Genomic DNA, 21,173 nt, shown 5'->3' on the forward strand with positions numbered 1-21,173 from the left:
TCAGACTAAAGGGACGATCCTTTAAAACAGAGATGAGGAGGAATTTCTTCAGCCAGAGGGTGGTGAATCTGTGGAACCCTTTGCCGCAGAAGGGTGTCGAGGCCAAATCACTGAGTATCTCTAAGACAGGGATAGATAGGTTCTTGATCAATTAGGGGATCAGGGGTTATGGAGAGAAGGCAGGAGAATGGGAATTAGAAAAATATTACCCATGATTGAATGGTGGAGCAGACTCGATGGGCCGAGTGGCCTAATTCTGCTTCTTTGTCTTGTGGTTTGAGACTGTGCCCCCTCCCCCTGGTTCTAATCTCACCAGTCAGAGTGATCATCCAACCTACATCTATCTTGTGATGCCCCGTATGAATTGTGTATGTTTCAAGATCACCTCTCATTTTTCGGCACTCTCGGGAACACAGGTACATTTTCCTCAATCTCTCCTCATCAGACAACTTCACCATCCCAGGGATTCGTCTGGTGAATCTCCGTTACACTCCTTCTACAGCAAGTATATCCTTCCTTATATATGGAGAACAAAACTCTACACAATGGTCCAGGTGTGTTGTGACCAAGGCTCTGTAAAATTGCAGCAAGTCATCTTAACCCCTGTAATAATAACCCCGAGCGATGAAAGTTAACGTACCATTGGCCCTCCTGGTTGCTTAATGTACCCGCACGCTAGCGTTTAGTGACCCATGAATAAGGAGTTAGATACAGAGTAAGGTTTACTCTACACTGTCCACATCAAACACTCCCAGGACAGGTACAGCACAGGGTCAGATACAGAGTAAAGCTCCCTCTACACTGTCCCCGTCAAACACTCCCAGGACAGGTACAGCACGGGGTTAGATACAGAGTAAAGCTCCCTCTACACTGTCCCCATCAAACACTCCCAGGACAGGTACAGCACGGGGTTAGATACAGAGTAAGGTTTCCTCTACACTGCCCACATCAAACACTCCCAGGACAGGTACAGCACGGGGTTAGATACAGAGTAAAGCTCCCTCTACACTGTCCCCAGCAAACACTCCCAGGACAGGTACAGCACGGGGTTAGATACAGAGTAAAGCTCCCTCTACACTGTCCCCATCAAACACTCCCAGGACAGGTACAGCACAGGGTCAGATACAGAGTACAGCTCCCTCTACACTGTCCCCATCAAACACTCCCAGGACAGGTACAGCACGGGGTTAGATACAGAGTAAAGATCCCTCTACACTGTCCCCAGCAAACACTCCTAGGGCAGGTACAGCACAGGGTTCGAGACAGAGTAAAGCTCCCTCTACACTGTCACCACCATACACTCCCAGTACAGGTACAGCACGGGGTTCGATACAGAGTAAAGCTCCCTCTACACTGTCCCCATCAAACACTCCCAGGACAGGTCCAGCACAGGGTTAGATACAGAGTAAAGCTCCCTCTACACTATCCCCATCAAACACTCCCGGGACGGGTACAGCACAGGGTCAGATACAGAGTACAGCTCCCTCTACACTGTCCCCATCAAACACTCCCAGGACAGGTACAGCACGGGGTTAGATACAGAGTAAAGCTCCCTCTACACTGTCCCCAGCAAACACTCCCAGGACAGGTACAGCACGGGGTCAGATACAGAGTAAAGCTCCCTCTACACTGTCCCCAGCAAACACTCGCAGGACAGGTACAGCACGGGGTTAGATACAGAGTAAAGCAAAAGTGAGTGAGGGACATAGCGAGAGAGAGAGTGAGGGACATAGCGAGAGAGAGAGTGAGGGACATAGCGAGAGAGAGAGTGAGGGACATAGCGAGAGAGAGAGTGAGGGACATAGCGAGAGAGAGAGTGAGGGACATAGCGAGAGAGAGAGTGAGGGACATAGCGAGAGAGAGGGTGAGGGACATAGCGAGAGAGAGGGTGAGGGACATAGCGAGAGAGAGGGACGCAGCGAGAGAGAGAGAGAGAGAGGGACGCAGCGAGAGAGAGAGAGAGAGAGAGAGGGACGCAGCGAGAGAGAGAGACGCAGCGAGAGAGAGAGAGACGCAGCGAGAGAGAGAGAGACGCAGCGAGAGAGAGAGAGACGCAGCGAGAGAGAGAGGGACGCAGCGAGAGAGAGAGGGACGCAGCGAGAGAGAGAGGGACGCAGCGAGAGAGAGAGGGACGCAGCGAGAGAGAGAGGGACGCAGCGAGGGAGAGAGGGACGCAGCGAGGGAGAGAGGGACGCAGCGAGGGAGAGAGGGACGCAGCGAGGGAGAGGGACGCAGCGAGGGAGAGGGACGCAGCGAGGGAGAGGGACGCAGCGAGGGAGAGGGACGCAGCGAGGGAGAGGGACGCAGCGAGGGAGAGGGACGCAGCGAGGGAGAGGGACGCAGCGAGGGAGAGGGACGCAGCGAGGGAGAGGGACGCAGCGAGGGAGAGGGACGCAGCGAGGGAGAGGGACGCAGCGAGGGAGAGGGACGCAGCGAGGGAGAGGGACGCAGCGAGGGAGAGGGACGCAGCGAGGGAGAGGGACGCAGCGAGGGAGAGGGACGCAGCGAGGGAGAGGGACGCAGCGAGAGAGAGGGACGCAGCGAGAGAGAGGGACGCAGCGAGGGAGAGGGACGCAGCGAGGGAGAGGGTCGCAGCGAGGGAGAGGGTCGCAGCGAGGGAGAGGGTCGCAGCGAGGGAGAGGGTCGCAGCGAGGGAGAGGGTCGCAGCGAGGGAGAGGGTCGCAGCGAGGGAGAGGGTCGCAGCGAGGGATAGGGTCGCAGCGAGGGATAGGGTCGCAGCGAGGGAGAGGGAGGCAGCGAGGGAGAGGGAGGCAGCGAGGGAGAGGGAGGCAGCGAGGGAGAGGGAGGCAGCGAGGGAGAGGGAGGCAGCGAGGGAGAGGGAGGCAGCGAGGGAGAGGGAGGCAGCGAGGGAGAGGGAGGCAGCGAGGGAGAGGGAGGCAGCGAGGGAGAGGGAGGCAGCGAGGGAGAGGGAGGCAGCGAGGGAGAGGGAAGCAGCGAGGGAGAGGGAGGCAGCGAGGGAGAGGGAGGGAGCGAGGGAGAGGGAGGCAGCGAGGGAGAGGGAGGCAGCGAGGGAGAGGGAGGCAGCGAGGGAGAGGGAGGCAGCGAGGGAGAGGGAGGCAGCGAGGGAGAGGGAGGCAGCGAGGGAGAGGGAGGCAGCGAGGGAGAGGGAGGCAGCGAGGGAGAGGGAGGCAGCGAGGGAGAGGGAGGCAGCGAGGGAGAGGGAGGCAGCGAGGGAGAGGGAGGCAGCGAGGGAGAGGGAGGCAGCGAGGGAGAGGGAGGCAGCGAGGGAGAGGGAGGCAGCGAGGGAGGGGGAGGCAGCGAGGGAGGGGGAGGCAGCGAGGGAGGGGTCGCAGCGAGGGAGGGGGACGCAGCGAGGGAGAGGGACGCAGCGAGGGCGAGAGTGACAGCGTGGGCGAGGGACACAGCGAGGGCGAGAGACACAGCGAGGGCTAGGGAGAGGCACGCAGCGAGAGAGAGGCACGCAGCGAGAGAGAGGCACGCAGCGAGAGAGAGGCACGAAGCGAGAGAGAGGCACGAAGCGAGAGAGAGGCACGCAGCGAGAGAGAGGCACGCAGCGAGGGAGAGGGAGGCAGCGAGGGAGAGGGAGGCAGCGAGGGAGAGGGAGGCAGCGAGGGAGAGGGAGGCAGCGAGGGAGAGGGAGGCAGCGAGGGAGAGGGAGGCAGCGAGGGAGAGGGAGGCAGCGAGGGAGAGGGAGGCAGCGAGGGAGAGGGAGGTAGCGAGGGAGAGGGAGGCAGCGAGGGAGAGGGAGGCAGCGAGGGAGAGGGAGGCAGCGAGGGAGAGGGAGGCAGCGAGGGAGAGGGAGGCAGCGAGGGAGGGGGAGGCAGCGAGGGAGGGATCGCAGCGAGGGAGGGGAACGCAGCGAGGGAGAGGGACGCAGCGAGGGCGAGAGTGACAGCGTGGGCGAGGGACACAGCGAGGGCGAGAGACACAGCGAGGGCTAGGGAGAGGCACGCAGCGAGAGAGAGGCACGCAGCGAGAGAGAGGCACGAAGCGAGAGAGAGGCACGAAGCGAGAGAGAGGCACGCAGCGAGAGAGAGGCACGCAGCGAGAGAGAGGCACGCAGCGAGAGAGAGGCACGCAGCGAGAGAGAGGCACGCAGCGAGAGAGAGGCACGCAGCGAGAGAGAGGCACGCAGCGAGAGAGAGGCACGAAGCGAGAGAGAGGCACGAAGCGAGAGAGAGGCACGAAGCGAGAGAGAGGCACGCAGCGAGAGAGAGGCACGCAGCGAGAGAGAGGCACGCAGCGAGAGAGAGGCACGCAGCGAGAGAGTGGCACGCAGCGAGGGAGAGGGGGACACAGCGAGGGAGAGGGGGACACAGCGAGGGAGAGGGGGACACAGCGAGGGAGAGGGGGACACAGCGAGGGAGAGGGGGACACAGCGAGGGAGAGGGGGACACAGCGAGGGAGAGGGGGACACAGCGAGAGAGAGGGGGACACAGCGAGAGAGAGGGGGACACAGCGAGAGAGAGGGGGACACAGCGAGAGAGAGGGGGACACAGCGAGAGAGAGGGGGACACAGCGAGAGAGAGGGGGACACAGCGAGAGAGAGGGGGACACAGCGAGAGAGAGGGGGACACAGCGAGAGAGAGGGGGACACAGCGAGAGAGAGGGGGACACAGCGAGAGAGAGGGGGACACAGCGAGAGAGAGGGGGACACAGCGAGAGAGAGGGGGACACAGCGAGAGAGAGGGGGACACAGCGAGAGAGAGGGGGACACAGCGAGAGAGAGGGGGACACAGCGAGAGAGAGGGGGACACAGCGAGAGAGAGGGGGACACAGCGAGAGAGAGGGGGACACAGCGAGAGAGAGGGGGACACAGCGAGAGAGAGGGGGACACAGCGAGAGAGGGGACACAGCGAGAGAGAGGGGGACGCAGCGAGAGAGAGGGGGACGCAGCGAGAGAGAGGGGGACGCAGCGAGAGAGAGGGGGACGCAGCGAGAGAGAGGGGGACGCAGCGAGAGAGAGGGGGACGCAGCGAGAGAGAGGGGGACGCAGCGAGAGAGAGGGGGACGCAGCGAGAGAGGGGGACGCAGCGAGAGAGAGGGGGACGCAGCGAGAGAGAGGGGGACGCAGCGAGAGAGAGGGGGACGCAGCGAGAGAGGGGGACGCAGCGAGAGAGAGGGGGACGCAGCGAGAGAGAGGGGGACGCAGCGAGAGAGAGGGGGACGCAGCGAGAGAGAGGGGGACGCAGCGAGAGAGAGGGGGACGCAGCGAGAGAGAGGGGGACGCAGCGAGAGAGAGGGGGACGCAGCGAGAGAGAGGGGGACGCAGCGAGAGAGAGGGGGACGCAGCGAGAGAGAGGGGGACGCAGCGAGAGAGAGGGGGACGCAGCGAGAGAGAGGGGGACGCAGCGAGAGAGAGGGGGACGCAGCGAGAGAGAGGGGGACGCAGCGAGAGAGAGGGGGACGCAGCGAGAGAGAGGGGGACGCAGCGAGAGAGAGGGTGACGCAGCGAGAGAGAGGGTGACTCAGCGAGAGAGAGGGTGACTCAGCGAGAGAGAGGGGGACACAGCGAGAGAGAGGGGGACACAGCGAGAGAGAGGGGGACACAGCGAGAGAGAGGGGGACACAGCGAGAGAGAGGGGGACACAGCGAGAGAGAGGGGGACACAGCGAGAGAGAGGGGGACACAGCGAGAGAGAGGGGGACACAGCGAGAGAGAGGGGGACACAGCGAGAGAGAGGGGGACACAGCGAGAGAGAGGGGGACACAGCGAGGGAGAGGGGGACACAGCGAGGGAGAGGGGGACACAGCGAGAGAGAGGGGGACACAGCGAGAGAGAGGGGGACACAGCGAGAGAGAGGGGGACACAGCGAGAGAGAGGGGGACACAGCGAGAGAGAGGGGACACAGCGAGAGAGAGGGGACACAGCGAGAGAGAGGGGGACACAGCGAGAGAGAGGGGGACACAGCGAGAGAGAGGGGGACACAGCGAGAGAGAGGGGGACACAGCGAGGAGAGGGGGACACAGCGAGAGAGAGGGGGACACAGCGAGAGAGAGGGGGACACAACGAGAGAGAGGGGGACACAGCGAGAGAGAGGGGGACACAGCGAGAGAGAGGGGGACACAGCGAGAGAGAGGGGGACACAGCGAGAGAGAGGGGGACACAGCGAGAGAGAGGGGGACACAGCGAGAGAGAGGGGGACACAGCGAGAGAGAGAGGGGGACACAGCGAGAGAGAGGGGGACACAGCGAGAGAGAGGGGGACACAGCGAGAGAGAGGGGGACACAGCGAGAGACCGGGGGGCACAGCGAGAGAGCGGGGGACACAGCGAGAGAGCGGGGGACACAGCGAGAGAGCGGGGGACACAGCAAAAGAGCGGGGGACACAGCGAGAGAGCGGGGGACACAGCGAGAGAGCGGGGGACACAGCGAGAGAGCGGGGGACACAGCGAGAGAGCGGGGGACTCAGCGAGAGAGCGGGGGACACAGCGAGAGAGAGGGGGACACAGCGAGAGAGAGGGGGACACAGCGAGAGAGAGGGGGACACAGCGAGAGAGAGGGGGACACAGCGAGAGAGAGGGGGACACAGCGAGAGAGAGGGGGACACAGCGAGAGAGAGGGGGACACAGCGAGAGAGAGGGGGACACAGCGAGAGAGAGGGGGACACAGCGAGAGAGAGGGGAACACAGCGAGAGAGAGAGGGGGACACAGCGAGAGAGAGGGGGACACAGCGAGAGAGTGGGACAGAGAGAGAGAGGTACACAGCGAGAGAGACAGAGAGAGGGCGACACAGAGGGAGAGGGACACAGAGAGAGTGACACAGAGAGAAAGAGGTACGCAGTAAAATAGAGGGATAGAGTGAGATAGAAGGACACAGAGAGAGACAGGGACACAGAGGGATACAGAGAGGGACAGAGAGAGGGGGCCACTCAGACTGAGCGAGGGACACACACAGAAAGAGGTACACAGCGGGTCAGGATGTGAGGTTTCGGGGACGTGAGTGGGTCAGGATGTGAGTGTTAGGGGACATGAGGATGTGATGGTGTGAGGGTGCCAGGACGTGAGGCAGTCAGGATATTGGGGTTATTAAACTGACCGTTTTCATTGAATCCAAATTGTTTCATTATAAATTCTAATCTCAGGAATTGACATCTGTGGATTTCATTGAAAAATCCCATTGAACCTCCTTGTCTAATAAAATGATGTTGTTGCCGATGACCCTGTATTGATTCAGGAATAAACTTTACATCTCAGTGAGAAAAAGTCAAATTGAATCCATATTGATAGAGCAGCTCATTGAAGAAATCTGTCTGTGAACAACAGGTAAAATATGAAGTGAAACTTTGCAATGAGCTTTGTTTTTGTGGCCAGGAATCTTCTCTTAAAATGGAGGCAGAAATGAAGTTGTGTTTAACTCACATTCTGTGATTTCTTGCTGGTTTTTACTCATTCTATGGAAAGCCTTCCTAAGGCGACAGACGAATAGTCATTCCAAACACGTCAGAAATTCAGAGGGAAACAAATGTTAAACCAAAGACAGAAATAATGACAGGACATTGCTGAATCTCGTGTTGACTGCTGAATTAACATAACCATAGACAGGACAAGTGTCTTCCTTAGCAGGCACAGGAAACACACCGAGGGAGGTTCCTGACAGAACGTCGGGGGTGGGGTCTGTACACACGTCACTGAGTAGATCTCAGTCCAAACTGTTTCTAATCATTTCCCAATACTATTTTAAATTAGGATTCAATCCTATTGGAGGGGAGTGAATGAGTGAGTGAGAGATATGGCAGATGCAGTATAACGTGGATAAATGTGAGGTTATCCACTTGGGTAGAAAAAATAAGAACGTCTCTGTCTAACAATTACATTTAATCCAATTTTTTCCGGCCTGCTCAGTGAACAACAGTGGTGTGGGGAAAGCCAAGGTTTGGCTGAAGTCACATTTTTTGTGTGTGGGGCTGAGCAGCAAGGAGATCAGTATCTCTCGTCAGTCATTTACATGTCAATAGAGAGCTGTCCTCTGAGACAGACATTCCACTCATGGCAGAGACTAGGGGTGGAGTCTGCTCACAGCTCACTGAGGATATATCTGTATCTGAGGGACTTCAGTTCACAAACCAAAAACTCATTACACTGAAAACATTACCCCTCTGCTTCAGTGTGTGTGTCAATCTGCCTGTTTTGAGCTGTGCATTTTGGGTGTTGACATGTTACTGATTGACTCGAGATTGGAAATGTTGGACTCCTGTTGTGCTGTTTTGTATATTTTATTAAAATGTCCCTGTTATTGCCTTTATAATCAATTTTATCTCCTTTTTTTCTCCAGAGGCGTTTTTATTTGGAAAACTGGAAGGGGGTCGGGAATCCAGTGAGGAGGACGAAGGAGTGTGAATTCTTCCCGAGGGAGCGCTGGCTGAGGCCTGTTCCGCAGGCTTCACCCGGGTTATTACCCTGACTGAGGTTTAATTTTAATATTGGAGGGATCAAAGAGAGTGAGGGAGGGAGGGAGACAGAAATATGTATAAGAGGGACAGAGAGACAGCGAGAAACACAAGAGAAGGGGATTTTCACAGTAACTTCATTGCAGTATTAATGTCAACCTAATTGTGACAATAAAAAGATTTTGAGTATTAATTGTCTCTCAATCTTTTTTAACCTCTGGTTGAAAGCTGTGACTTATTTGTATTCGGATGTTGCTGAGGGGTTGTAAAACTGAAAAAGGGACCCTGGGCTCTCGCTGTATTGAATAGCTTCATTCTTTTCCTGTGGTTTAGTTAATTTTCTCCCTCTTTTTCCCAGGAATTTGAATTTGAAAAGACTGCAATGTGAGCAGGAACCTTTGGGTAAGGGAATTTCTCCAGAGCATGGATGGATAGACTGAGGCCTACTCCACAGGCCGCACTCACGTGAGTTGTCTCTTTATTGCAGCCCCGGCCTTGCACTTAAGACACAAACACATTAAACCTTTGGTGGGCGGCAAAGAGTAAAATTCCAATCTGGAATATGAAGCTGTCTAATTTTGTTCCAAAATAACAGGGGTTATATTAATTCTGAGCGTCCCAGGGATGGAGGTGGGGGTGCGGTGTGGGGGAGGGGGGGGCATTTCGCTGTTTCAGCCACTCTCTGCAATCTGGTAGAGAGAGAGAGAGAAATCTCAGATCAGAAACTCTGAACTCAATTTTGAAAGTGGTCATCATTTGTTGGGCTCTCCCTGTGCACAGGTTGCCTGCAGAATTCACAAAATTATCGATAGTGGAGTCACTTTTAAAATGGATCCATTGACTGTAAAGTAATCTCGATTGCCCAGAATTAAAGTCCCTTAACTTGAAGCAGGTATAATTCTGGAATGAAGCCTGTGTTTTCGGCCAAGACACAAGTATCAGGATGAAATTAAATTTGCAGGAGGTCATTTGAATTTAGTTTGCTGTGGTTGTGAATGTTGGATTCCTGTGTGTGACCCTGTCTCTCTCTCTCTTTCTCCTTCCCAACTATTAGAATGATAGAAAGAGAGAGAGAGAGAAGTACAGAAAGTGTGTGGGGCTGGGGGGTAATGGAGATTAGAGAGAGGGAGAGGAGAAAGACAGAGATGGTGGAGGGAGAGGGAGGTCGTGAAAAAGAGAGGCTTTCTCTCCCTTTCTGTCTTCTTTCCATTCTTGCCTCTCTCTATCTCCCCAGCTTTCTGCCACTATCTGTCCATCTCTCTGCAGCTTTTTAGTGTCTCTTTAAACCTTTAATCTAAGAAAACCACCCCACAAACTGCAATGGGGAGTCTCATCACATCTTTCTGGGGAGACCCTGATTAGGGAAATAAATAGAAATAAATGCTGGGAGGGTGATGAGGGATAACGAGGGAGACAGAAATATGAATGAGAGGGATAGAGAGACCGAATGAGATAGCGAGAGAGAGAGAAAGAGAAACACAAGGGAAGCGGGAACTGTCTCTCAATCTTTTTTATTCTGTGGTTTATAACAGATTATTGTAGGTGGATGTTGCTGAGAGTTTGGGTGTAACTGAGAGGGGGAATCTTGGCCTCTTGCTGTGCTACAAGTTTAAACATTTTCCTGCATTTCAGTGAATTTTCTCCCTCTTTTCCCCAGGAATTTGAAATTTGAAGACTGCAATGCGACCAGGAATCTTTGGACAAAGGCTATTCTCCAGAGGACACGTGGATGGACTGAGGCCGATTCCACAGGCCGCACTCATGTGAGTTGTCTCTTTATTGCCGCCCCGGCCTTGCACTTTGACACAAACACATTAACCCTTTGGTGGGTGACAAAGAGTAAAATACCAATCTGGAATATGAAACTGTCTAATGTTGTTCCAAAATAACAAGGGTTATATTAATTCTGAGCATCCCAGGTATGTGTGGTGGGGGTGGGGGGGGGGGGGGGGGGGGGGAGTGGATTTCACTGCCTCAGCCACTCTCTGCAACCTGGTAGCAAATGTCAACGACACTCAACATTGCCGACTGCACCTCCTGGGATCTTTCTGTGTGCCAATGGATTTTGTTTTAAAAAATGTTTTTCTTTGTTTTAAGAGGCAGTTTAACTCTTTCAGAAACTGAAGGGACTTCTCCAGGGATGTTCCAATCCACACATGACACGGCGGTGGGAGTTAGGTGCAGTGGGGAATGGGGCTCCCAGCAGGAGTGAGGGGGAGTGGGGGGAGGAAGGACAGTGTCCCATCTGGTTAGGTCCAGATTGCTGCTGCTGTGGGATCTTGCTGTTCACTCACAGGCCTGTGGCCTTTGCCCGCGCAGCAACAGTGACCACAACTCTTAAAATAAAATAGCTCTCTTCCTGTGTTTGCGTGGGTTTCGCCCCCACAACCCAAAGATGTGCAGGCTAGGTGGATTGGCCACGCGAAATTGTCCCTTCATTGGAAAAAATGAATTAGGTACTCTAAATTTATATAAATAAATATAGAGTACCTACTTTTTTTTTTAATGAAATAGCTCACGGACTGCAAAGTGGGTTCGAAGGTCTCGAATTTTAAAGTCTTAAATTTGAGTGCTTGGCGACGAGAGAGTTAATGAACCCTTTCTGCATGCACTGAAGCGATATTCAGCCATGATCTCATCGCTGCTGAGAGAGAAATCCACCATCAGAAACTCTGAACTCAATTTGGAAAGTGTCACCATTTTTGGGATCTCCCCGTGCACAAGTTGCCTGCAGAATTCCGGAAATGAACCAACGGTGGGGTCACTTTAATAATGAATCCATCGACTGTGAAGTAATCTCGAATTATAGTCCCTTAACTTGAAGGGGGTATAAATCTGGAATAAAGCCTGTGTTTTAGGCCGAGATTTAAATGTGAGGGTGAAATGAAATTGGCAGGGGGCCATTTGAATTCAGTTTGCTGTGGAAGTGATTGTTGGATTCCTGTGTGTGACACTCTCTCTCTCTCCTTCCCAACTACTGGGATGAGAGAGAGAGAGAGAGAGAGAGAGAGAGGACAGAAAGAGTGGGGTCGTGGAGGGCTGTGGGGGGGGGGGGGTGTAAGAGGAAGATGTGAGAGAGAGAGAGTTTGGACGGAGAGGGAGGTAGTGAAAAAGAGAGGTTTTCTCTCCCTTTCTGCCTTCTTTCCATTCTAGCCCCTCTCTTGCTCTGTCTCCCCCGCGTTCTGCCACTATCTGTCCATCTCTCTCCAGCTTTTTAGTGTCTCTTTAAACCTTTCATCAATGAAACCATCCCACAAACTGCAATGAGGAGTCTCATCACATCTTTCTGGGGATACCCTGATTTAGGAAATAAATAGAAATAAATGCTGGGAGGGCGATTGTAAAAAGTCTCCGGACGGACCAGGCAGCTGGTTTCCCAGTTTAAAGAGGGAAGTGTAACTTTCTGGGGACAGTGAATGTGTCTCCAGACTCACAATACCCGTGGTGTTCAGGGGTGGGGGTATTTGGGGGGGGGGGGAAGAGATGGAAGAAAGAATATAGCGGGCAAGGGAAGGAATATGTCTCTCCCCCATCCCCCCACTCACCTGCCTGTCCCACCCGGTCAGGATCACATTGCTGGTTGTGGGATCCTGCTGTGCGTCAGTGGCCTGCAGCCTTTCCTGAACTGTCAACTTAGTGACCACGCACTATTTAAAATTAAACTGGCTCACTGAGTGTGCAGCAGTCGGGAGAGGGTCTGAAATGAATAGGCCGCAGCCTGGGTACAGGTTTGTCCTCAATGGTGGTGTTTGTGTTTTCGACAGGGCGGTGGGATAGGAAGGATTTCTGAGGGGGGTTTGGGGTTAAATGTCCCTGCCTCAGTCACCCCAGCTTTCTATCTCTCTCTCCTACTTTCCAGCCATTTCTTTCTACATTTCATCTTGTACTAAATGTAATAGAGAACCCCAATGTGATTTGTCGAGAGAGTGGAGAGAGTGGCGGGAGAAAGAGAGTGAAAAAGAGAGGGCAGGGAGAGAAAGAGAGAGACAGTGGAGGTAAAGAGATATAGTGAAAAGGGGAGGGGGACAGAGAAAGACAGAGGGTGGAGGGAGAGAGAGTGAAAAAGAGGGTGGGAGAGAGAGTGAAAAAGAGGGGGAGAGAGAAAGAGAGAGAGAGTGGAGGGAGAAAGATATAGTGACAAGGGGAGGGGGACAGAGAAAGACAGGGTTGAGGGAGAGAGAATGAAAAAGAGAGGGGGGACAGAGAAAGACAGGCTGGAGGGAGAGGGAGTGAAAAAGAGGGAGAGAGAACGACAAGAGGGTGGAAGGAGATAAAGTGAAAAGGGGAGGGGGACAGAGAAAGACAGAGGGTGGAGGGAGAGAGTGAAAAAGGGGGAGAGAGAGAGGGCGGTGGGAGCGAGGAGTGAAAAAGAGAGGGGGTGAGAGAAAAGGGAGGGTCAGGGGAAACGGGGGGAGAGATGTGGGGTGGAGTGAGGGGGTGATCAGGCACAGGGTCTGGGGGTGGGGGTTCTGCTGTGCACTGTCACGGCCCAGTTACATTATCTTTTAGAAAGTGCGATTTTACACAATCCTGAGACAGTCGATGTGAATATGTCCTGAGACAGCCCTGTCCTGTCCTGAGAGTCGATTTGAAAATGTCCTGAGACAGCCCTGTCCTGTTCTGAGACAGCCCTGTCCTGTCCTGAGACGAGTTGATTTGAAAATACCTCCAGAGGGAAAGAAGCCCTGAGAGAGAAAGAGAGGGGGGGGTGGGAGAAATTGCCTGTCTCACTCTTCCCCACCGCATCCCCCTCCCCTCACTGAGCCTCTCTCTACAGCTATTTCCCTCTATATTTCCTCTTCCAATAAAATGATAAAAACACCAATGTGATTTGTCGTTATTTGAATGGGGAGGCTGGTGGGGGTGGCGAATGTGTGGCTGTGTAAGGGATTGTTTCTAATCCCGGAATATCTCCTGTGATGAAGGCGGACTGATTAGTGAAGTGTTGGTGATGGGGGGGGGGCTCACTGAGTTCTCCAAAGTTTCCAAACTTTGCCCCACTCCCCTCACCCCACTGACAGCTTTAAAGAGGGACTTTTCATTGAGACAATTTGCCAATTGCACAGTGCCCGTGTTTGACCGGAATGTCACTGTTGTGTGTGGAAAGGCCCACCCAGGGCAGCGTTTGAATCGTATTGGACTAAGTTTGTCTGTCTCTTTCCCCATCTTTCTCCCTGAACCGGAGAAATGGGTGAAGAGAGAGAGAGAGAGAGCAAGGGAAACAGGAATAGAGAGCAGAATAGAGGTGGAGTTTGGTGGGAGGGTCAAATAGGGGGTGGGGGGGTTAGACACCTGGGGGTCTCAGGGGAGTTGGGGGGGGGGTCTGTCACACCATGTGGAGATTCCCAGATTTGGGAATAGGAATAAATGCAGGGAGGGCGATTGTAAAAAGTCTCCTAACGGACTGGGCAGCTGATTTGCCCAGTGGAAAAAGGGGAGGGTAACTCTTTCTGGGGACAGAGGGGATGTGTCTCCTGACTTCCGGAATCCAGATGGTGTTCAGGTTGGGGGGCGGGGGGCTCGGAGAGATAGAGTGTTGGGACGTGGGTGAGGGAGGGAAGATGACAGCAGACGGGGGAAGGAAAGTGGCTTCACTCAGGGCCCATTTTGTCTGGTTCTGACGCCCGATCAAGGTTTTATTTTAATATTTGATGGACAAAGAGAGCATGAGTGAAGGAGGGATGGGTTTGGCGGTGTGAACGAGGGATAGAGAGACAGAGAGAAACACAAGGGAAGGGGTCAGTCTCCCAATCTGTTCTAGTCTGGTTGGTAACGGTGATATTTGTGTGTGTGGTTGGTGCTGAGAGATTGTGGAACTGGGAGGCTGGGAGAACTGGGCTGTTATAGGGAGAAACAGGGAGAGCTGTAGGAAAAGAGGGAGAATGAGGGAAACGGGGAGAGAGAGAGAGCGAGCCTCCTGGCATCTTGCTATGCATGCAACAAACTGGAATTGCAACAATGAGCAAAGAAATGGTTCATGGTCAGTAATATACTGTTGAATTTTTGAATTAAAAGTTCCTAAATCTGTATACTGGAGACAGAGAGACAGACAAAGAGAGGGTGGACGGACAGAGCGGCAAACAGGGTGGAGGGAGAGAGAGAGAGATAGACAGACAAAGAGAGGGTGGACGGACAGAGAGAGGGAGACAAACAGGGTGGAGGGAGAGAGAGACAGACAAAGAGAAGGTGGACAGACAGAGAGCGGGAGACAAACAGGGTGGAAGGAGAGAGAGAGACAGACAGACAAAGAGAAGGTAGAGGGAGAGAGAGAGAGAGAGACAAAGAGGGTGGAGGGAGAGAGAGAGAGACAGACAAAGAGAGGGTGGAGGGAGAGAGAGATATGTACAAAGAGAGGGAGGGAGAGGGAGAGATAGCCAAACAGAACAGATGTGGGATGGGGTGAGGGAGTCAACAGGGTCTGGGGTGAGGGTCTAGTGTGCAGTCCCTGCCCAGTCACATCTTGTTTAGAAAGTGCGATTTTACAGAAACTCCAATCCCGAGTCGGTATGAAGATGTTTCCTGAGGGAGTGAGCAGATTCTTCCCAGTTGTACCTCTCTCTCTCTTTCTGTAGATTTGTTCCTGACCTGCATCCCCTCCCAGCTTTCCTCTCCCTCTCCAGCTATTTCTCTCCCTATATTTCCCCTTCAATAAAATGATAAAAACACCAATGTGATTTGTTAATATTTGTATTGGGAGCCTGGCAGGGGAGTGTGTGTGTGTGTGTGGGGGGGGGGAGGGGTTTAAGAGAGATGCAGGATCTGGGCTGGGCTCCTGTCTCCATCATGTTTATTTTTGTGGGATCCTGCTGTGCACACTGCAACATGTAAACATGAACGTATCGACTTCCATAATGTTCCCGAGGTGCTGGGATTGAATTTGTAAATGTGAGGCTGTGTCAGGGCTTGTTTCTAATCCCGGAATATCTCCCGTGCTGAAGGCTGACTGATTAGTGAAGTGTTGGTGATTGGGGGGGGGGTTGTGTGTGTGGGAGGGGGTTAATTCAGCTCACCGAGTTCTCCAAAGTTTCCAGGCTGCCCCCCCCCCACCCCTCTGCCCCACTGTCAGTTTTAAAGAGGGGCTTCCATTTAATCAGACAATTTCCCAAGCGCACGGTGCCCGTGTTGTACTGTGATTAATGTCACGGTTCCTTGTGAAAGCCCAGGGGACCGTTTGAATTGAGTTTCTGCTTGTAACATTCTCAGTCTCTCTCTCTCCCCGTCTGTCTCCCCCTCTCCCTCTCAGCCCCCCTCTCCCTCGCAGCCCCCCTCTCCCTCGCAGCCTCCATCGTTCTGCCAGACTGAGAGAAATTGTTGAAGAGAGAGAGAGAGAGAGAGAGAAAGGGGAGAGTGAGGGAAACAGGACTAGACGGCAGAATAGAGGTGGAGTTTGGAGGGTGGGCCGAGGGAGGTGTGGGGGGGGATGGTTAGAGAGACAGTATCTGGGAGTCTCCAGTGTGAAGGTGCCCAGCTCCCAGTCCCAGGCATGGGGGTGGGCGTGGGGAGGCTCTGTCACACCCTGTGGGGATTCCCTGATTTAGGAATAGAAATAAATTCTGGGGGGCGATTATAAAAAGTCTCCTAAAGGAATGGGCGGCTGATTTCCCCAGTGGAAAGAGGGCAGTGACGTGATGACTTTGCATTTGTCCCTGTGTCTGTCTCTCTCTCTGTCGCTCTGTGTCTGCGTCATGTTCTCGTTCTGTCAACACCTCTCTGACTGCCTAACTCTGTCTCTCTCTTTGCCTCTCTCTCTCCCTCGGTCTCTGCGCCAGTTTCTCATTCTGTCTCTCTCTCTGACTGCCTGGCTCTTTCTGTCTCTGTCTATGTCTCTCTCCCTGTTGGTCTGTCTCTACCTCTCTTTACTTCTCTCTCACTCCCTCTGTCTCTGCCTGCCTGTCTGCGTGTCGTTGTGTCACTCTCTTTCTGTCTGTCTCTGTGTGTAATGTGTGTCACATGTTTTAAAGGGCTCAACACAGCTGACATTACAATAAATCCAGGTTCGAGTTAAATGCACAGGAAATATTTGGATTTGTGTTTTAGTGGTGTACTGACTTTGCATTTTTCCCTTTCTCTCTGTCTCTCTGTTTGTTCTGTCTCTGTCTGTTTCTCTCTCTCTCTCGGTCTGTTTCTGCCCCTCTGTCTGTTTCCCTCTCTGTCTGTTTGGTGGGCGGCAAACAGTAAAATACCAATCTGGAATATGAAGCTGACTAATTTTGTTCCAAAATAACAGGGGTTATATTAATTCTGAGCGTCCCAGGGATGGAGGTGGGGGTGCGGTGTGGGGGAGGGGGCATTTCACTGTTTCAGCCACTCTCTGCAATCTGGTAGAGAGAGAGAGAGAAATCTCAGACATGAAACTCTGAACTCAATTTTGAAAGTGGTCATCGTTTGTTGGGCTCTCCCTGTGCACAGGTTGCCTGCAGAATTCACAAAATTATCGATAGTGGAGTCACTTTTAAAATGGATCCATTGACTGTAAAGTAATCTCGATTGCCCAGAATTAAAGTCCCTTAACTTGAAGCGGGTATAATTCTGGAATGAAGCCTGTGTTTTCGGCCGAGACACAAGTATCAGGGTGAAATTAAATTTGCAGGAGGTCATTTGAATTTAGTTTGCTGTGGTTGTGAATGTTGGATTCCTGTGTGTGACCCTGTCTCTCTCTCTCTTTCTCCTTCCCAACTATTAGAATGATAGAAAGAGAGAGAGAGAGAAGTACAGAAAGAGTGTGGGGCTGGGGGGTAATGGAGATTAGAGAGAGGGAGAGGAGAAAGACAGAGATGGTGGAGGGAGAGGGAGGTCGTGAAAAAGAGAGAGGCTTTCTCTCCCTTTCTGTCTTCTTTCCATTCTTGCCTCTCTCTATCTCCCCAGCTTTCTGCCACTATCTGTCCATCTCTCTGCAGCTTTTTAGTGTCTCTTTAAACCTTTAATCTAAGAAAACCACCCCACAAACTGCAATGGGGAGTCTCATCACATCTTTCTGGGGAGACCCTGATTAGGGAAATAAATAGAAATAAATGCTGGGAGGGTGATGAGGGATAACGAGGGAGACAGAAATATGAATGAGAGGGATAGAGAGACCGAATGAGATAGCGAGAGAGAGAGAAAGAGAAACACAAGGGAAGCGGGAACTGTCTCTCAATCTTTTTTATTCTGTGGTTTATAACAGATTATTGTAGGTGGATGTTGCTGAGAGTTTGGGTGTAACTGAGAGGGGGAATCTTGGCCTCTTGCTGTGCTACAAGTTTAAACATTTTCCTGCGTTTCAGTGAATTTTCTCCCTCTTTTCCCCAGGAATTTGAAATTTGAAGACTGCAATGCGACCAGGAATCTTTGGACAAAGGCTATTCTCCAGAGGACACGTGGATGGACTGAGGCCGATTCCACAGGCCGCACTCATGTGAGTTGTCTCTTTATTGCCGCCCCGGCCTTGCACTTTGACACAAACACATTAACCCTTTGGTGGGTGACAAAGAGTAAAATACCAATCTGGAATATGAAGCTGTCTAATGTTGTTCCAAAATAACAAGGGTTATATTAATTCTGAGCATCCCAGGTATGTGTGGTGGGGGTGGGGGGGGGGGGGGGGGGGGGGGGAGTGGATTTCACTGCCTCAGCCACTCTCTGCAACCTGGTAGCAAATGTCAACGACACTCAACATTGCCGACTGCACCTCCTGGGATCTTTCTGTGTGCCAATGGATTTTGTTTTAAAAAATGTTTTTCTTCGTTTTAAGAGGCAGTTTAACTCTTTCAGAAACTGAAGGGACTTCTCCAGGGATGTTCCAATCCACACATGACACGGCGGTGGGAGTTAGGTGCAGTGGGGAATGGGGCTCCCAGCAGGAGTGAGGGGGAGTGGGGGGAGGAAGGACAGTGTCCCATCTGGTTAGGTCCAGATTGCTGCTGCTGTGGGATCTTGCTGTTCACTCACAGGCCTGTGGCCTTTGCCCGCGCAGCAACAGTGACCACAACTCTTAAAATAAAATAGCTCTCTTCCTGTGTTTGCGTGGGTTTCGCCCCCACAACCCAAAGATGTGCAGGCTAGGTGGATTGGCCACGCGAAATTGTCCCTTCATTGGAAAAAATGAATTAGGTACTCTAAATTTATATAAATAAATATAGAGTACCTACTTTTTTTTTTTTTAATGAAATAGCTCACGGACTGCAAAGTGGGTTCGAAGGTCTCGAATTTTAAAGTCTTAAATTTGAGTGCTTGGCGACGAGAGAGTTAATGAACCCTTTCTGCATGCACTGAAGCGATATTCAGCCATGATCTCATCGCTGCTGAGAGAGAAATCCACCATCAGAAACTCTGAACTCAATTTGGAAAGTGTCACCATTTTTGGGATCTCCCCGTGCACAAGTTGCCTGCAGAATTCCGGAAATGAACCAACGGTGGGGTCACTTTAATAATGAATCCATCGACTGTAAAGTAATCTCGAATTATAGTCCCTTAACTTGAAGGGGGTATAAATCTGGAATAAAGCCTGTGTTTTAGGCCGAGATTTAAATGTGAGGGTGAAATGAAATTGGCAGGGGGCCATTTGAATTCAGTTTGCTGTGGAAGTGATTGTTGGATTCCTGTGTGTGACACTCTCTCTCTCTCCTTCCCAACTACTGGGATGAGAGAGAGAGAGAGAGAGAGAGAGAGAGGACAGAAAGAGTGGGGTCGTGGAGGGCTGTGGGGGGGGGGGGGGGGGTGTAAGAGGAAGATGTGAGAGAGAGAGAGTTTGGACGGAGAGGGAGGTAGTGAAAAAGAGAGGTTTTCTCTCCCTTTCTGCCTTCTTTCCATTCTAGCCCCTCTCTTGCTCTGTCTCCCCCGCGTTCTGCCACTATCTGTCCATCTCTCTCCAGCTTTTTAGTGTCTCTTTAAACCTTTCATCAATGAAACCATCCCACAAACTGCAATGAGGAGTCTCATCACATCTTTCTGGGGATACCCTGATTTAGGAAATAAATAGAAATAAATGCTGGGAGGGCGATTGTAAAAAGTCTCCGGACGGACCAGGCAGCTGGTTTCCCAGTTTAAAGAGGGAAGTGTAACTTTCTGGGGACAGTGGATGTGTCTCCAGACTCACAATACCCGTGGTGTTCAGGGGTGGGGGTATTTGGCGGGGGGGGGGGGGGGAAGAGATGGAAGAAAGAATATAGCGGGCAAGGGAAGGAATATGTCTCTCCCCCATCCCCCCACTCACCTGCCTGTCCCACCCGGTCAGGATCACATTGCTGGTTGTGGGATCCTGCTGTGCGTCAGTGGCCTGCAGCCTTTCCTGAACTGTCAACTTAGTGACCACGCACTATTTAAAATTAAACTGGCTCACTGAGTGTGCAGCAGTCGGGAGAGGGTCTGAAATGAATAGGCCGCAGCCTGGGTACAGGTTTGTCCTCAATGGTGGTGTTTGTGTTTTCGACAGGGCGGTGGGATAGGAAGGATTTCTGAGGGGGGTTTGGGGTTAAATGTCCCTGCCTCAGTCACCCCAGCTTTCTATCTCTCTCTCCTACTTTCCAGCCATTTCTTTCTACATTTCATCTTGTACTAAATGTAATAGAGAACCCCAATGTGATTTGTCGAGAGAGTGGAGAGAGTGGCGGGAGAAAGAGAGTGAAAAAGAGAGGGCAGGGAGAGAAAGAGAGAGACAGTGGAGGTAAAGAGATATAGTGAAAAGGGGAGGGGGACAGAGAAAGACAGAGGGTGGAGGGAGAGAGAGTGAAAAAGAGGGTGGGAGAGAGAGTGAAAAAGAGGGGGAGAGAGAAAGAGAGAGAGAGTGGAGGGAGAAAGATATAGTGACAAGGGGAGGGGGACAGAGAAAGACAGGGTTGAGGGAGAGAGAATGAAAAAGAGAGGGGGGACAGAGAAAGACAGGCTGGAGGGAGAGGGAGTGAAAAAGAGGGAGAGAGAACGACAAGAGGGTGGAAGGAGATAAAGTGAAAAGGGGAGGGGGACAGAGAAAGACAGAGGGTGGAGGGAGAGAGTGAAAAAGGGGGAGAGAGAGAGGGCGGTGGGAGCGAGGAGTGAAAAAGAGAGGGGGTGAGAGAAAAGGGAGGGTCAGGGGAAACGGGGGGAGAGATGTGGGGTGGAGTGAGGGGGTGATCAGGCACAGGGTCTGGGGGTGGGGGTTCTGCTGTGCACTGTCACGGCCCAGTTACATTATCTTTTAGAAAGTGCGATTTTACACAATCCTGAGACAGTCGATGTGAATATGTCCTGAGACAGCCCTGTCCTGTCCTGAGACAGTCGATTTGAAAATGTCCTGAGACAGCCCTGTCTGTTCTGAGACAGTCAATTTGAAAATGTCCTGAGACAGCCCTGTCCTGTCCTGAGACGAGTTGATTTGAAAATACCTCCAGAGGGAAAGAAGCCCTGAGAGAGAAAGAGAGGGGGGGGTGGGAGAAATTGCCTGTCTCACTCTTCCCCACCGCATCCCCCTCCCCTCACTGAGCCTCTCTCTACAGCTATTTCCCTCTATATTTCCTCTTCCAATAAAATGATAAAAACACCAATGTGATTTGTCGTTATTTGAATGGGGAGGCTGGTGGGGGTGGCGAATGTGTGGCTGTGTAAGGGATTGTTTCTAATCCCGGAATATCTCCTGTGATGAAGGCGGACTGATTAGTGAAGTGTTGGTGATGGGGGGGGGGCTCACTGAGTTCTCCAAAGTTTCCAAACTTTGCCCCACTCCCCTCACCCCACTGACAGCTTTAAAGAGGGACTTTTCATTGAGACAATTTGCCAATTGCACAGTGCCCGTGTTTGACCGGAATGTCACTGTTGTGTGTGGAAAGGCCCACCCAGGGCAGCGTTTGAA

At 52.6% G+C, this 21,173-nt stretch overlaps 1 long non-coding RNA gene across 10 annotated transcripts in view; it reads left to right on the forward strand.

Moving 5' to 3' along the window:
* Positions 1 to 7,617: 7,617 nt before the first annotated feature.
* LOC140410187 (uncharacterized) overlaps positions 7,618 to 21,173 on the forward strand; it is a 179,754-nt gene continuing 166,198 nt past the window's right edge. For 4 of the 10 annotated variants that reach the window (XR_011940541.1, XR_011940543.1, XR_011940538.1 and 1 more), the window contains exons 1-4: positions 8,103 to 8,390; positions 8,730 to 8,836; positions 10,029 to 10,134; positions 17,660 to 17,765. This is a non-coding gene — a long non-coding RNA (uncharacterized lncRNA). Of the gene's footprint in view, positions 7,743 to 7,784; positions 7,856 to 7,970; positions 8,391 to 8,729; positions 8,837 to 10,028; positions 10,135 to 17,659; positions 17,766 to 21,173 lie in introns of those variants that run through there. The other 6 variants (XR_011940540.1, XR_011940545.1, XR_011940546.1 and 3 more) reach the window with 6 other exon arrangements.

This window comes from Scyliorhinus torazame, chromosome 4 (genome assembly GCF_047496885.1).
Source record: "Scyliorhinus torazame isolate Kashiwa2021f chromosome 4, sScyTor2.1, whole genome shotgun sequence".
Lineage (NCBI taxonomy): Eukaryota > Metazoa > Chordata > Chondrichthyes > Carcharhiniformes > Scyliorhinidae > Scyliorhinus > Scyliorhinus torazame.